This window comes from Somniosus microcephalus, chromosome 12, assembly GCF_052327205.1.
Source record: "Somniosus microcephalus isolate GS21.2 chromosome 12, FLI_Smic_1.0, whole genome shotgun sequence".
NCBI classification, from domain to species: domain Eukaryota; kingdom Metazoa; phylum Chordata; class Chondrichthyes; order Squaliformes; family Somniosidae; genus Somniosus; species Somniosus microcephalus.
In genome coordinates, this window is record NC_140998.1 from 194631922 (window position 1) to 194646059 (window position 14138).

A 14138-nucleotide genomic window follows, 5' to 3' on the forward strand; every position below is an offset into this window, starting at 1 on the left:
AATTCAGTTAATTAAATAAATCTGGAATAAAAAGCTGGTGTCAGTAATGGCGACCATGAAACTACCGGATTGTCATAAAAACCTATCTGGTTCACTAATGTCCTTTAGGGAAGGAAATCTGCCATCCTTACCCGGTCTGGCCTATATGTGACTGCAGACCCACAACAATGTGGTTGACTCTTAACTGCCCTCTGAAATGACAGCTCACCACCACCTTCTGAAGGGCCATTCGGGATGGGCTCAACATGCGGGCCTTGCCAGCGACGCCCACATCCCGTGAATCAATTAAAAAAGGTTGCTATATGTAGTGGCATCATAAGGACATTGATGTTCAATGCATTATCGCTGGAGTTAGCAAAAGCAGAGTTATTGTGTGAAACCAGTAGCAGTGGAGAGAAGTGTACTGTTCTGTTTTACTTTATGTAGAAATGAGTGAAACTGGAAGGAAAATAAGGATTGCATTTTTGTTCCCTTTAAAAAAAATGTGACTGGTCTCCATCCAGCGTGGCTTTTCCCCCATTCTTTCTGCTAAACCATTAAATTATTATCATTAAATACTAAACCAAGAATAAAATCAATAAATATTGGAATAAAGGACGTGAACTCTGCATCTCAGATGCCATCACTGCCCTGCCTTTCCCTTGGTCCTGTGAGTGACCATCAGCTGTCACAAATGTAAAGCTCCTTCCTTCGGACTCTCCAATGGGTGCAATAGGGATCAGTGACATACTACTAAAGAAGAACTGTGAAAAGAAGGCTCTTAGAGGTCCAGGGTCTGAGTGCTGTGCTCCCAGCACCCCAGCATAACATAAAAGCTCCTTTTCATCTGATCAGTCCGAGTTGGATTTAAATCCAGATGCCATCACAGATATACCGCTTTGGATACTGTTGGGGGGGATGGCTTATCAGAGGAAGGCAGCAGCAGCCAACTTCCTGGCAACAGGGGTGGTTCTGCTGCACAGGACGGGAGGAAAAAGAAGGGTAGAGCTATAGTGATAGGTGATTCTATTGTAAGGGGAATAGATAGGCGTTTCTGCGGCCGCAAACGAGACTCCAGGATGGTGTGTTGCCTCCCTGTTGCAAGGGTCAAGGATGTCTCAGAGCTGCTGCAGAACATTTTGGAAGGGGAGGGTGAACAGCCAGTTGTCGTGGTGCATATAGGTACCAACGATATAGGTAAAAAATGGGATGCGGTCCTAAAAGCTGAATATAGGGAGTTAGGAGGTAAATTAAAAAATAGGACCTCAAACGTAGTAATCTCAGGATTTCTACCAGTGCCACGTGCTAGTCAGAGTAGAAATAGAAGGATATTTCAGATGAATACGTGGCTAGAGGAATGGTGCAAGGTGGAGGGATTCAAATTCCTGGGACATTGGAACCGGTTCTGGGGGAGTTGGGACCAGTACAAACCTGATGGTCTGCACCTGAGAAGGACCGGGACCAATGCCCTTGGGGGAGTGTTTGCTAGTGCTCTGGGGGAGGGTTTAAACTAAAATGGCAGGGGGTTGGGAACCTGAGCAGGGAGACAGAGGAAAGGGAAACAAGGATAGAAGCAAAAGACAGGAAGGAGAATAACAAAGGTGGCAGTCAGTAAATAATCATTCTAAAAGGTCTAAGAACATTAAAAAAACAAGCCTGAAGGCTTTGTGTCTTAATGCAAGGAGCATTCGTAATAAGGTGGATGAATTAGCTGCGCAAATAGAGGTAAACGAATATGATATGATTGGGATTACGGAAACATGGCTCCAGGGTGGCCAAGGCTGGGAACTCAACATACAGGGGTATTCAATATTCAGGAAAAATAGGCAAAAAGGAAAAGGAAGTGGGGTGGCATTGCTGGTTAAAGAAGGGATTAACACAATTGTAAGGAAAGATATTGGCTCCGATGATGTGGAATCTGTATGGGTAGAACTGAGAAATACCAAGGGGCAGAAAACATTAGTGGGAGTGGTATATAGACCCCCAAACAGTAATGTGGTGGTTAGGGATGGCATTAAAAGGAAAATTAGAGATGCGTGCAATAAGGGCACAGCAGTTATCATGGGTGACTTTAATCTACATATAGATTGGGCTAACCAAATTAGTAACAATACTGTGGAGGAGGAATTCCTGGAGTGTATAAGGGATGGTTTCCTGGCCCAATATGTCGAGGAACCAACTAGAGATCAGACCATCTTAGACTGGGTATTATGTAATGAGAAAGGATTAATTAGCAATCTTGTTGTGCGAGGCCCCTTGGGTCGGAGCGATCATAATATGATAGAATTCTTCATTAAGAAGGAGAGTGAAGTAGTTGACTCAGAGACTAGGGTCCTGAATTTAAATAAAGGAAACTATGATGGTATGAGGCGAGAGTTGGGTAGGATTGATTGGGGAATGTCACTCAAAGGGTTGACGTTGGATAAGCAATGGCAAACATTCAAAGATCGCATGAATGGACTACAGAATCTGTTCATCCCAGTTTGGCATAAAAATAAAACAAAAATGGTGACTCAACCATGGCTAACACTAAGATCCAAGGAGAGGACATATAAATTGGCCAGAAAAAGCAGTAAACCTGAGGATTGGGAGCAGTTTAGGATTCAGCAAAGGAGGACAAAGGGATTAATTAAGAGGGGGAAAATAGAGTATGAGAGTAAGCTTGCAGGGAACATAAAAACTGACTGTAAAAGCTTTTATAGATATGTGAAGAGAAAAAGATTGGTGAAGTCAAGCTTAGGTCCCTTGCAGTCAGAACCAGGGGAATTTATCATGGGGAACAAAGAAATGGCAGACCAATTAAATACATACTTTGGTTCTGTCTTCACAAAGGAGGACACAAATAACCTCCCAGAGATGTCGGGGAACATAGGGCCTAATGAGAGGGAGGAACTGAAAGAAATCAGTATTTGTAGGGAAATGGTGTTAGAGAAATTGACGGGATTGAAGGCCGATAAATTCCCAGGGCCTGATAATCTATATCCTAGGGTACTTAAGGAAGTGGCCCTAGAAATAGTAGATGCATTGCTGGTCATCTTCCAAAATTCGATAGACTCTGGAACTGTACCCATGGATTGGAGGGTAGCTAATGTTACCCCACTGTTCAAAAAAGGTGGTAGAGAGAAAGTGGGGAATTATAGACCGGTAAGCCTGACATCGGTAGTGGGGAAAATGCTAGAGTCCATTTTAAAAGATGTAATAGCAGAGCACTTGGAAAACAGTGACAGGATCGGACAAAGTCAACATGGATTTACAAAAGGTAAATCGTGCTTGACTAATCTACTGGAATTTTTTGAGGATGTAACTGGTAAAATTGATAAGGGAGAACCAGTGGATGTGGTGTATTTGGACTTTCAGAAGGCTTTCGATAAGGTCCTGCAGAAGAGATTAGCGTGTAAAGTTAAGGCACGTGGGACTGGGGGCAAGGTATTGACTTGGATAGAGAACTGGTTGGCAGACAGAAAGCAAAGAGTTGGAATAAACGGGTCTTTTTCCGAGTGGCGGGCAGTGACTAGTGGGGTACCGCAAGGATCGGTCCTAGGACCCCAGCTATTCACAATATATATTAATGATCTAGACGAGGGAATCGGATGTAATATCTCCAAGTTTGCAGATGACACAAAGCTAGGTGGGAGTGTGTACTGAAAGGAGGATGCCGAGAAACTCCAGTATGATTTGGACAGGTTGGGTGATTGGGCAGAAGCATGGCAGATGCAATATAACGTGGATAAATGTGAGGTTATCCACTTTGGTGTCAAAAACAGGAAGGCAGATTATTATCTGAATGGCAATAGAGTGGGAGAAGGGGAAGTGCAACGTGAGCTGGGTGTCCTTGTGCACCAGTCGCTGAAGGTAAGCATGCAGGTGCAGCAGGCGGTTAAGAAGGCAAATGGTATTTTGGCCTTCGTAGCGAGAGGGTTTGAGTACAGGATCAAGGATGTATTGTTGCAGTTGTACAGGGCCTTGGTGAGACCACACCTTGAGTATTGTGTGCAGTTTTGGTCACCTTATCTGAGGAAGGATGTTCTTGCCATGGAGGGAGTTCAGCGAAGATTCACCAGGCTGATACCTAGGATGGCAGGAATGACGTATGAGGAGAGATTGGGTCGATTGGATTTATACTCGCTGGAGTTTAGAAGAATGAGAGGGGATCTCATTGAAACTTATAAAATACTAACAGGACTAGATAGACTGGATGCAGGAAGGATGTCCCCGATGGCGGGGGAGTCCAGAACCAGGGGTCACAGTCTAAGGATAAGGGGTAGGCCATTTAGGACTGAGATGAGGAGGAATTTCTTCACCCAGAGAGTGGTGAACCTGTGGAATTCTCTACCACAGAAGGCAGTAGAGGCCAATTCATTAAATATATTCAAGAAGGAGTTAGATATATTTTTTAAGGCTAAAGGGATCAAGGGATATGTAGAGAAGGCAGGGACAGGGTACTGAATTTGGATGATCAGCCATGATCTCATTAAATGGCGGAGCAGGTTCGAGGGGCCGAATGGCCTACTCCTGCTCCTATCTTCTATGTTTCTATGAAAGGAAAGCCTCTGTACTGCTCTTACCTGATATTATTCTAAAGTGGTTAGATTCAACAGATGCCTTACATCGGTAAGTTAAATACAAGCAATTACCAACTGTAGATGATTGGAATATTTTAATTTTCACAGGATTGAATGTACCAAAGCCAGCATTCATGTCAAGACGTAGCAGGGGGTGCCAACCTCGTGTGTATGAATCGAGTGACTCGGATGAGGATTGGACGCCTAAACCTCTTGTGAAAAACCCACCACGTAAATTGAATGTGTTTTCTTCGTTAAAATATTAAAAGTGTTTATTTTTTAAACCTGATTGCAACCAGTTTGGCCAGGAGCTCGTACAAATTTGTTGTCAGGAGGCAGTTACTTTTAGGTTTTGCCTAACTGGAAAGATAAGTAAATTGACTTATATTTTTCCTGGCTGAAATATATACTTAATGCAAGTTTTCTTTTTCTAATTTTTATCTGCATAATGTGTTGATTCTTCTTTGGGCTGGAATACACTAGATATTTTTAGAATCATCATGCTGTTAACATAAATAAACTAAATTCTGAGATTATCCAAATCACTGACATAACTTTTTTTTTAAGAGGTGAGAATCTTTAAGCCTCCCTTTAAGAATGAAGATACCAAGAAGACTAAGAAAGAGAGCACCAGAAAGGTAATTCAGTGTGAACAGAAATTCTTATCAGACTAATGTGTCAAGGTGGAAACAAACTGCTAGAAATTCACAGCAGGCCTGTCAGCATCTGAAAGACATATTGATACAGGGTCCTCCTCAAACATTAACCAGTCTTTCTCCTTCAGACATGAATTTACCTGCTACACACTTCCAGCATTTTCTGTCTTTATCTCTCATTTCCAGCAATTAATTTTCTTTTTAATTCTGTTGGATGAGTGCCCAATCTGCAGCCGATGACCTTGGCAACTTGACTCTATTGGTAATTATATTTCTTACTTTCTTACTTGTCCTATTTGAATTTCATGACTTGGAGATTTGGAAATGAACTATCCTTAACACTGCTTGTGGATAAATCCTCCATCAGCATCTCAAAATATGTGAACAGCAGCAGCTTGAAATATTGGCAAATTAATTGGAACATGGATTAAACTTTATATGTTAGTCACGAGGCTCCATAGTATGGCTCTAACTGGTTCACAAGGACACACTTCTTTGGTCCCTGCTGCAGCACTAAGATCTCAAGGTTCCTAGTTTGTAGCCAGGATCCTTGCTCTTGATTATTATGTTTTGAGCTCTGCTGGAAAAGTACTTGTGCGTAGTGATGCCTCCTGATACTTGAGTTCCCTGCCAATACTTGCTGTTTAGACACTTGGACAAGGCACTGGAGGACAATTAGCACCTATAGAACTGTACTTCAGTTTCTTCAGGCGAGCAGGGAGAAAACAGGAAAAGCAAGTATGGTTGCTGATAGGTATTTATTCATACAGTTAATTCCTTATCTCTGATTTTGTTTTTGTATTCTAAATTCCTGTGTACAGCCTTCACAAAAACACTTGGTGGAGTGGATGTGCTAAAGTTTGGAAAGATAATTCCATTTTCTACAGAATGAAGATCTTTGTTACATAGAAACATAGAAGATAGGAGCAGGAGTAGGCCATTCGGCCCCTTGAGCCTGCTCCGCCATTCAATGAGATCATGGCTGATCATCCAAATTCAGTACCCTGTCCCTGCTTTCTCCATATATCCCTTGATCCCTTTAGCCTTAAGAAATATATCCAACTCCTTCTTGAATATATTTAATGAATTGGCCTCAACTGCCTTCTGTGGTAAAGAATTCCACAGGTTCACCACTCTCTGGGTGAAGAAATTCCTCCTCATCTCTGTCCTACCTGTTAACAAGCAGTTAAGTGGCTATAATCCTCTTCCCGCCGCTAGGAGTCGGGTCCCTGCGCAAATCGGGGACTTGAGCACCAGGAAGATTGATTGGAGGCGGGTTGGAAGCGGGTTCAGGACCTGCTTCCAATATTTTTGATTTTGCCAGCAGTTCCCCCTCCAAACCCGCCTCCACGAGGCTGGTAAAATCGAGCCCCTTGTTTCTGAATTCAAGGGTTCTTGTCAGACTACTTGCTCCCAGTCATGGGTGCTCTAGTTGTCATCCCCCTTGGCCTGCAACATGTCAGGGAGTTGGAGCAGAGGCGACAAAGAAGAGGACAAGCTGCTCACAGAGGGAGGGCTCTCAGCAGGTGGCCTTACCCACCTAGGGTCTTCCGAGAGCAATTCTCTAACCTCAACCTGAGCCAGGAGCAGTGTCTGAGGCATCTGCGAGTTATGAAGGAGGTGTTCACAGAAGTCTGCCACCTCTTGCAGCCAGACCTGCAGCCTCACTCCAGGGCAAGGACAGCGCCAGCAGTGGCTGTGCAGGTGACCGTGACTTTCTGAGCGTCAGGATCCTGCCAGGCTGGAGCAGGCGACATCTGTAACATCTCACAGTTCACTGTCCACTGCTGCACAAGTGAGGTGACAGGAGCTCTTTACACCAGGAAAGAGGACTTCATTGTCTTCTCCCTGACCAGAGAGAAGCAAATGGAGCATGCACTTGACTTTGCCATGATAGCGATTTCCCCATGGCGCAGGTTGCATTGCGGGCACCATATATAAATGCTTAGGAATATAGCAGTAAGCCATTGAGCCCCTCGAGCCTGTTCCACCATTCAATGAGATCATGGCTGATCTGTGACATAACTCCGTATACCCACATTTGGCCCATATCCCTTAATACCTTTAATTAACCAAAAGCTATCAATCTCTGATTTAAAATTAACAATTGATCTAGCACCAATTGCCGTTTGCGGAAGAGAGTTCCAGACTTCTCCAACCCTTTGTGCGTAGGAGTGTTTCCTCATTTCACTCCTGAAAGGCCTGGCTCTAATTTTTGGACTATACCCCCTAGTTCTACAATTCCCAACCAACAGAAATAGTTTCTCTCTATCTACCCGATCTGTTCCCCTTAATACCTTGAAAACTTCGATCAGATCACCCCTTAACCTTCTAAATTCTAGGGAATACAATTTGTGTAATCTCTCCTCGTAACTTAACCCTTGAAGTCCGGGTATCATTCTGGTAAACCTATGCTGCCCTCCTTCCAAGGCCAATATATCCTTCCTAAGATGTGGTGCCCAGAACTGCTCACAGTACTCCAGGTGTGGTCTAACCAGGGTTTTGTATCGCTGCAGCATGACTTCTACCCCCTGTACTCTAGCCCTCTAGATATAAAGGCCAGCATTCCATAAGTCTTTTTCATTATTTTCTGTACCTGTTCATGACATTTTAATGATGTTTGTACCTGGACCCCCAAGTCTCTTTGGACCGCCACTGTTTTTAGCTTTTCATCATTTAGAAAGTATCCTGTTCTATCCTTTTTAGGTCCAAAGAGGATAACCTCTCACTTGTCTACATTGAAATCCATTTGCCACAGTTTTGGCCGTTAACTTAATCTGTATAATGCTGAGTTATACCACAACCGCAGAGGTTACCACTTGCTAAATGTGCAGTTGGTGTGTGACCATGCTCAGCATATCATGATGGTGAATGCCCAGTATCCTGGCAGCAGTCACGATGCTTTTGTTCTGCGCCAGTCGGCTACTCCCTCAGTCTTTGAGACACCAAGACAAACCAGTGGGTGGCTACTGGGCGACCAGGGCTATCTCTTGACCACCTGGCTCGTGACTCCACTCCGCAACCCAACCACCCGTTTTTGGGGGCGACCGAATTTCGAGCCCTACCTGTCTTTTAGGGATTGTAGGGGGTTTTGTTCCAGGGGCTTATTGTAGGTCAGCCAGTTATGTTTTCCTGAGCTGCCCTGCCCGCTGTGTGGTAGCGAATCGCTTTCCCCTTCCTGATTCTGAGCGCAGGACTTATCGAGTGGTAACAAGGACAAACGAACAGACCAGTGGATTGGTGCAAGGAAAACCAATGTTTATTAATTAGAAAAGCTAACACTACAAGAAAACAGTATTATACAGAAGATAAAATAAATCGCTATGGATGCAATACAGTTTTACACTTAACGGGAGAAGAAACGGACACAACGAGGGAAAAATTCTAAAATCACAATTTTGTAATACCCCTTTAACTCCCACCCTTACACCTAGCTAGGTTGTCTTGTGACGGCCAGAAAGATAATGCTCACCAGTGAAACAGATGAAAAGGCCTGGCCCTTGTGCCCCGCTGCTGCCGTCGAAATGTGCTTGCGATGCTTTCTAGATGGTTTTCCTTCTTGGTTGCTAGCAGACAAACAGGACACTGGGCCGAGGCGAAGAGAGAGAGACAGAGGTGCTGGGCCGCCCCAGTTATATCCTCTCGGCAATGGGTCATTATCGCGCCTCATCAGTCTGTTCCATTGCCCGATTTGGGCTCGAAAACGTAAGACAAGAGGACCTTGATTTTGGCCCATTTACGTTGATGGCACCGATCAGTACCACAACTGCCTTTCCGTTGTTTTCTGAATGTCCTTAATTGTTCTGAATGTTCCTCAATTGTTCTGAATGTTCCTCAAGCAACTGGGACTATCTCCGCCCGAACTTAGATTGTGTAGGCAAACAATTGATAACCTGCCTCAGGGCGTGAATACAACTGAGCTTGCCTCACTGCATTGTTCAAATTAAACATGCAGTCTGTGAAGCTATCAGAAAATCCATATGGATGCCGCAGGCCCTTTGGCCATGTGTCTGACCGCAGCCATTTTGAGAGGCCCTGGATTTTTAAAACACAGTCACTCCAAGGTTTCTTTAATAACTCCAATTAATCTTCGGGGGGGGAACATATGAAATTTTGCGAATCCCTTCAGGATTGTGGGTGGTTTGTGAAGACCAAAGGTAAAGTAGTAAAACTATGCACCTAATCTCCTCTCCCATTTTCCTGAATGCACTGATTCATGCTTCCTAAGCCTAGGCTGACTTAATGTGCAGCCCTGTTGGCATTTCCTAAATGGCTGTTCTTCATGTGTTAGACTCATCATTGTTGGAGAAGATCTGTCCCTTTTTTTGTATACACGCAGAGACCCTTTCCACAACTGATGATTAGTTAGTATTTAGTGGGAATCCTGGCTAATTTTATTCCCTCCCTTGCAAAAGGGTGCTGAGGTAAATTGTAATTAGACTTGGGTGTACAGGGCACAATTTGCAGATGACACAGAACTTGGAAGTATACTGAACAGTAAGGAGGATAGTGATAGACTTCAAGACGATAGACAGCCTGGTGGAATGGGCGGACACGTGGCAGATGAAATTTAATGCAGAAAAGTGTGAAGTGATACATTTTGGAAGGAAGAACAAGGAGAGGCAATATAATGTAAAGGGTACAATTCCAAAGGGGGTGCATGAACAGAGACCTGGAGGTATATGTACACAAATCGTTGAATGTGGCAGGGCAGGTTGAGAACGTGGTTAAAAAAGCATACGGGATCCTGGGCTTCATAAATAGAGGCATAGAGTACAAAAGCAAGGAAGTTATGATGAACCTTTATAAAACACTGGTTCGGCCTTGATGTGCCTTCAATAACCACAAAACTAGAAGTTATAGACTTTAACAAGTTGGCTTTTAATCACTAAGATCAGAGCTAACATCTCAACACACTGACTGGCTCGCAGGAATGAGTCATGCAGGTTAGTCAGGAAAGAGGAAGTGAAACTATACACCGTGTGGGGGAGGGTAATATACATGAGTGCAAAACGAATACAGGCAAGAACGAATACAGGCAAGAACGAATACAGGCAAGAACAAACAGATTTCATTACATTCACCCCTTCTTTAGATTTAGTCCATCGGGGTGATGTTTCTTAAAAGTTGGTATAAGTGAGTCTGCCAGGAGGTTTTGCGGTTCTCAGTGATCGGCGCAAAGCCGGTTGGGGTGCCTCTAGGGGAGTGGATTCTGGTTCCTCCGCTGTCCGGGCCTCCGCAGTGTCTTCCAGGTTATCTGCAGTGTCCTCCAGGTTAAAGTTGGGTATTGATACCTCTGGGCGTCCTGTCTCTTTGTGTAGGTCTTCCTCGGGTAGTCTCTCATCGTTCTCTCTGCTCCCCGAGGGAGCGAGGTCTTTTATGGAAACAGTGTCCTCTCGCCCGTCAGAGTATTCGATATAGGCGTACTGAGGGTTTGCATGGAGGAGCTGTACCTTTTCCACAAGGGGGTCCGTTTTATGGCCTCTCACGTGCTTCCGCAATAGTACTGTCCCCGGGGACGTCAGCCACGCGGGTAGAGATATGCCCGAGGTCGATTTCCGGGGGAAAACGAACATCTTTTCGTGAGGGGGTAGCGTTAGTGGCTGTACATAACAGAGACCTTATGGAGTGGAGCACGTCTGGGAGGACTTCCTGCCAGCGGGAGGTCGGAAGGCCTTTTGACTTTAAGGCTAACGTGACAGCCTTCCAAACAGTAGCATTCTCCCTTTCCACTTGCCCATTACCCCGGGGGTTGTAGCTAGTGGTTCTGCTAGTGGCTATCCCCTTTGAGAGCAAGAACTGGCGCAGTTCGTCACTCATAAATGACGTCCCCCTATCGCTGTGTATGTAGTTCGGCATGCCAAACATGCAGAATAGATTACCGAGACACTTGATGACCGTGGCACTGGTCATGTCTGGGCAGGGAATGGCGAAGGGGAAGCGGGAATATTCATCGATGATATTGAGGAAGTATACGTTACGGTCGGCAGAGGTAAGGGGTCCCTTGAAGTCCAGACTTAGGCGCTCGAATGGCCGTGTGGCTTTGATAAGGTGTGCACGGTCAGGCCTGTAGAAACGAGGCTTGCATTCCGCACAGATGCGGCAGGCTCTGGTCATTGCCCTGACCTCCTTGATGGAGTGGGGCAGATTGCGGGACTTTATAAAATGGTATAGTCGGGTGACCCCTGGGTGACAGAGGTCATTGTGGAGACCCTGTAATTTGTCCGTATGAATGCTGGCACACATTCCCCGCGATAGGGCGTCTGGGGGTTCATTAAGGGCTCCCGGCCTGTACATAATATCATAGTCGAACGTGGATAGTTCGATCCTCCACCTGAGTATTTTGTCATTCTTGATTTTCCCCCTTTGTTATTAAACATGAAAGCCACCGACCGCTGGTCGGTGAGCAGGGTGAAACGTTTGCCGGCTAGGTAGTGTCTCCAGTGCCGCACTGCCTCCACTATAGCCTGTGCCTCCTTCTCGACAGAAGAGTGCCTGATTTCAGGTCCCTGAAGGGTTCGGGAGAAGAAGGCCACAGGTCTCCCAGCCTGATTGAGGGTCGCAGCTAAAGCAAAGTCTGACGCATCGCTTTCGACTTGAAAGGGAATGCTTTCGTCCACTGCACACAGTGCAGCCCTTTCAATGTCCTGTTTGATACTGGTGAAAGCCTCCCGAGCTTCAGCTGATAGTGGGAAGGACGTCGATTTAATGAGGGGTCGGGCCTTATCAGAGTAATTGGGCACCCATTGGGCATAATACGAAAAAAATCCCAGGCACCTTTTTAAAGCTTTGGGATTGTGTGGCAGGGGCAGTTCCTTTAGGTGGCGTAATCGGTCAGGGTCCGGTCCAATTACCCCATCTTCCACCACACAGCCGAGGATACAGAGACGGGTTGTGTTGAAGACACATTTGTCTTCGTTGTAGGTTAGATTCAGCTTTAGGGCAGTTTTTAAAAATCTCGCAAGATTTAGATCGTGGTCTTGCTGGTTGTGCCCGCAGATAGTGACATTGTCCAGATAGGGGTAGGTAGCTTGTAGTTTATTCTCCTCAACCATGCGGTCCATCTCACGTTGGAAGACCGAGACCCCATTTGTTACCCCGAAGGGCACTCTGAGAAAATGGTAGAGGCGTCCGTTCGCCTCAAAGGCGGTGTATGGGCGGTCCTCCGTTCTAATGGGGAGCTGGTGATACGCGGATTTGAGGTCGATAGTCGAGAAGACTCGGTATTGCGCGATCTGGTTGACCATTTCTGATATGCGGGGTAAAGGGTAGGCGTCCAGCTGGGTATAAATATTAACAGTCTGGCTGTAGTCAATTACCATCCGTTTCTTTTCGCTATTTTTAACTATGACTACTTGGGCACGCCACGGACTGGTACTGCATTTAATAATGCCTTCCCGCAGGAGTCTGTCCACTTCCGCCTTGATAAAGTGTCTGTCTTCCAGACTGTACCGTCTACTTTTGGTCGCTATGGGCCGACAGTTCGGAGCGAGATTAGCGAATAAAGAGGGCGGGCTGATTTTTAAGGTTGATAGGCCACAGACTGTGAGTGGTGGCTGGGACCCGCCATATGCTAGCGTGACACTTTCGTGGTGGCACTGGAAGCCCAGGCCCAAGATTACATTAACACAGAGTTCTGGCATCATGAGGAGTTTAAAATCCTTGTAGTCCGTGCCTTTTACAGTCAGTGTTACCACACAGTAGCCCAAAATGTCCGAAGTGTGGGGCTTAGCAGCCATAGCAATTCTGCTCCGTGTAGGGGTTACTGTTAATGAGTGCTGCCGTACCAGGCTAGGGTGGATAAAACTCTCGGTACTCCCACAGTCAATTAAACATTTCGTTAAATTCCCGTTTACCTGTATGTCCATCATAGATTTTGTCAACGGGTGTGGCCTGGATTGATCCACCGTGATCGAAGCCACTGTTGGGCCCTGGGCGGCCGTTGAGTCGGGAAAAGATGGCGGATCCCAAGATGGCGGCCCGCACGGCACGCACGAGGCGGTGACTGAGTTGGAAATCGGATTCCCCCTGCAGACTTTGCTAAAATGCCCCTTTTTCTTACATTTGAAGCATGTAGCGTCCTTCGCTGGGCATCGTTGCCTGGGGTGCTTGGCCTGGCCGCAGAAGTAGCATTTCGGGCCTCGAGACATTGCCGCTGTAGTAGGACTCCTGGGTGAACTTCTGTGTGGGGACTCCGGCGGTGTAGAGCTGGTCTGAGACCTGGATGGGGAAGATGGCTGATTCCAAGATGGCGGCCCGCTCGGCACGCACGAGGCGGTGAGGGCCGCATGGCCGGAAGAATAAGAGTCAGAGTTTTTCTGGGCCACGTCCAGTGATCGCGCAGTGGTCACTGCCTTTTTTAAGTCCAGGACCTCCTTCTCCAGCAGTCTCTGCCGGATATAATTCGATTTGAGGCCCGTGATGAAGGAATCGCGGACCAATTCGTCAGAGTACACGTTGGCCGTCACGGCCTTGCAGTTACGGTCCTGGACCAAGTCCTTTAGGCCCTGTAAGAAATCGTCCATTGATTCCTCAGGTCGCTGCCTGCGTGTAGCCAGCAGATGTCTGGCGTACACTTCGTTTACTGGCCTCTGGTATTGGGCCTTCAGGATAGTGATGGCCTCCGTGTAAGAGGTGGCATCCCGGATGAACGAATAAATCCGATGATTAACGCGAGTAGTCAGTAGGCTCAGTTTATCTACCTCGCTAGCGGATGAGGCCCTCGCGAAGAGTTCGAAGCATTTGAGCCAGTGTCCAAATTGATTTGATGCTTCAGCAGAATGTGGATCCAAGTCCAGACGCTCTGGTTTTAGGAGTCGATCCATCCTAGTATTCTTTAGTGATTAAAATTGATGTGCCTTCAATAACCACAAAATTAGAAGTTATAGACTTTAACAAGTTGGCTTTTAATCACTAAGATCAGAGCTACCATCTCAACACA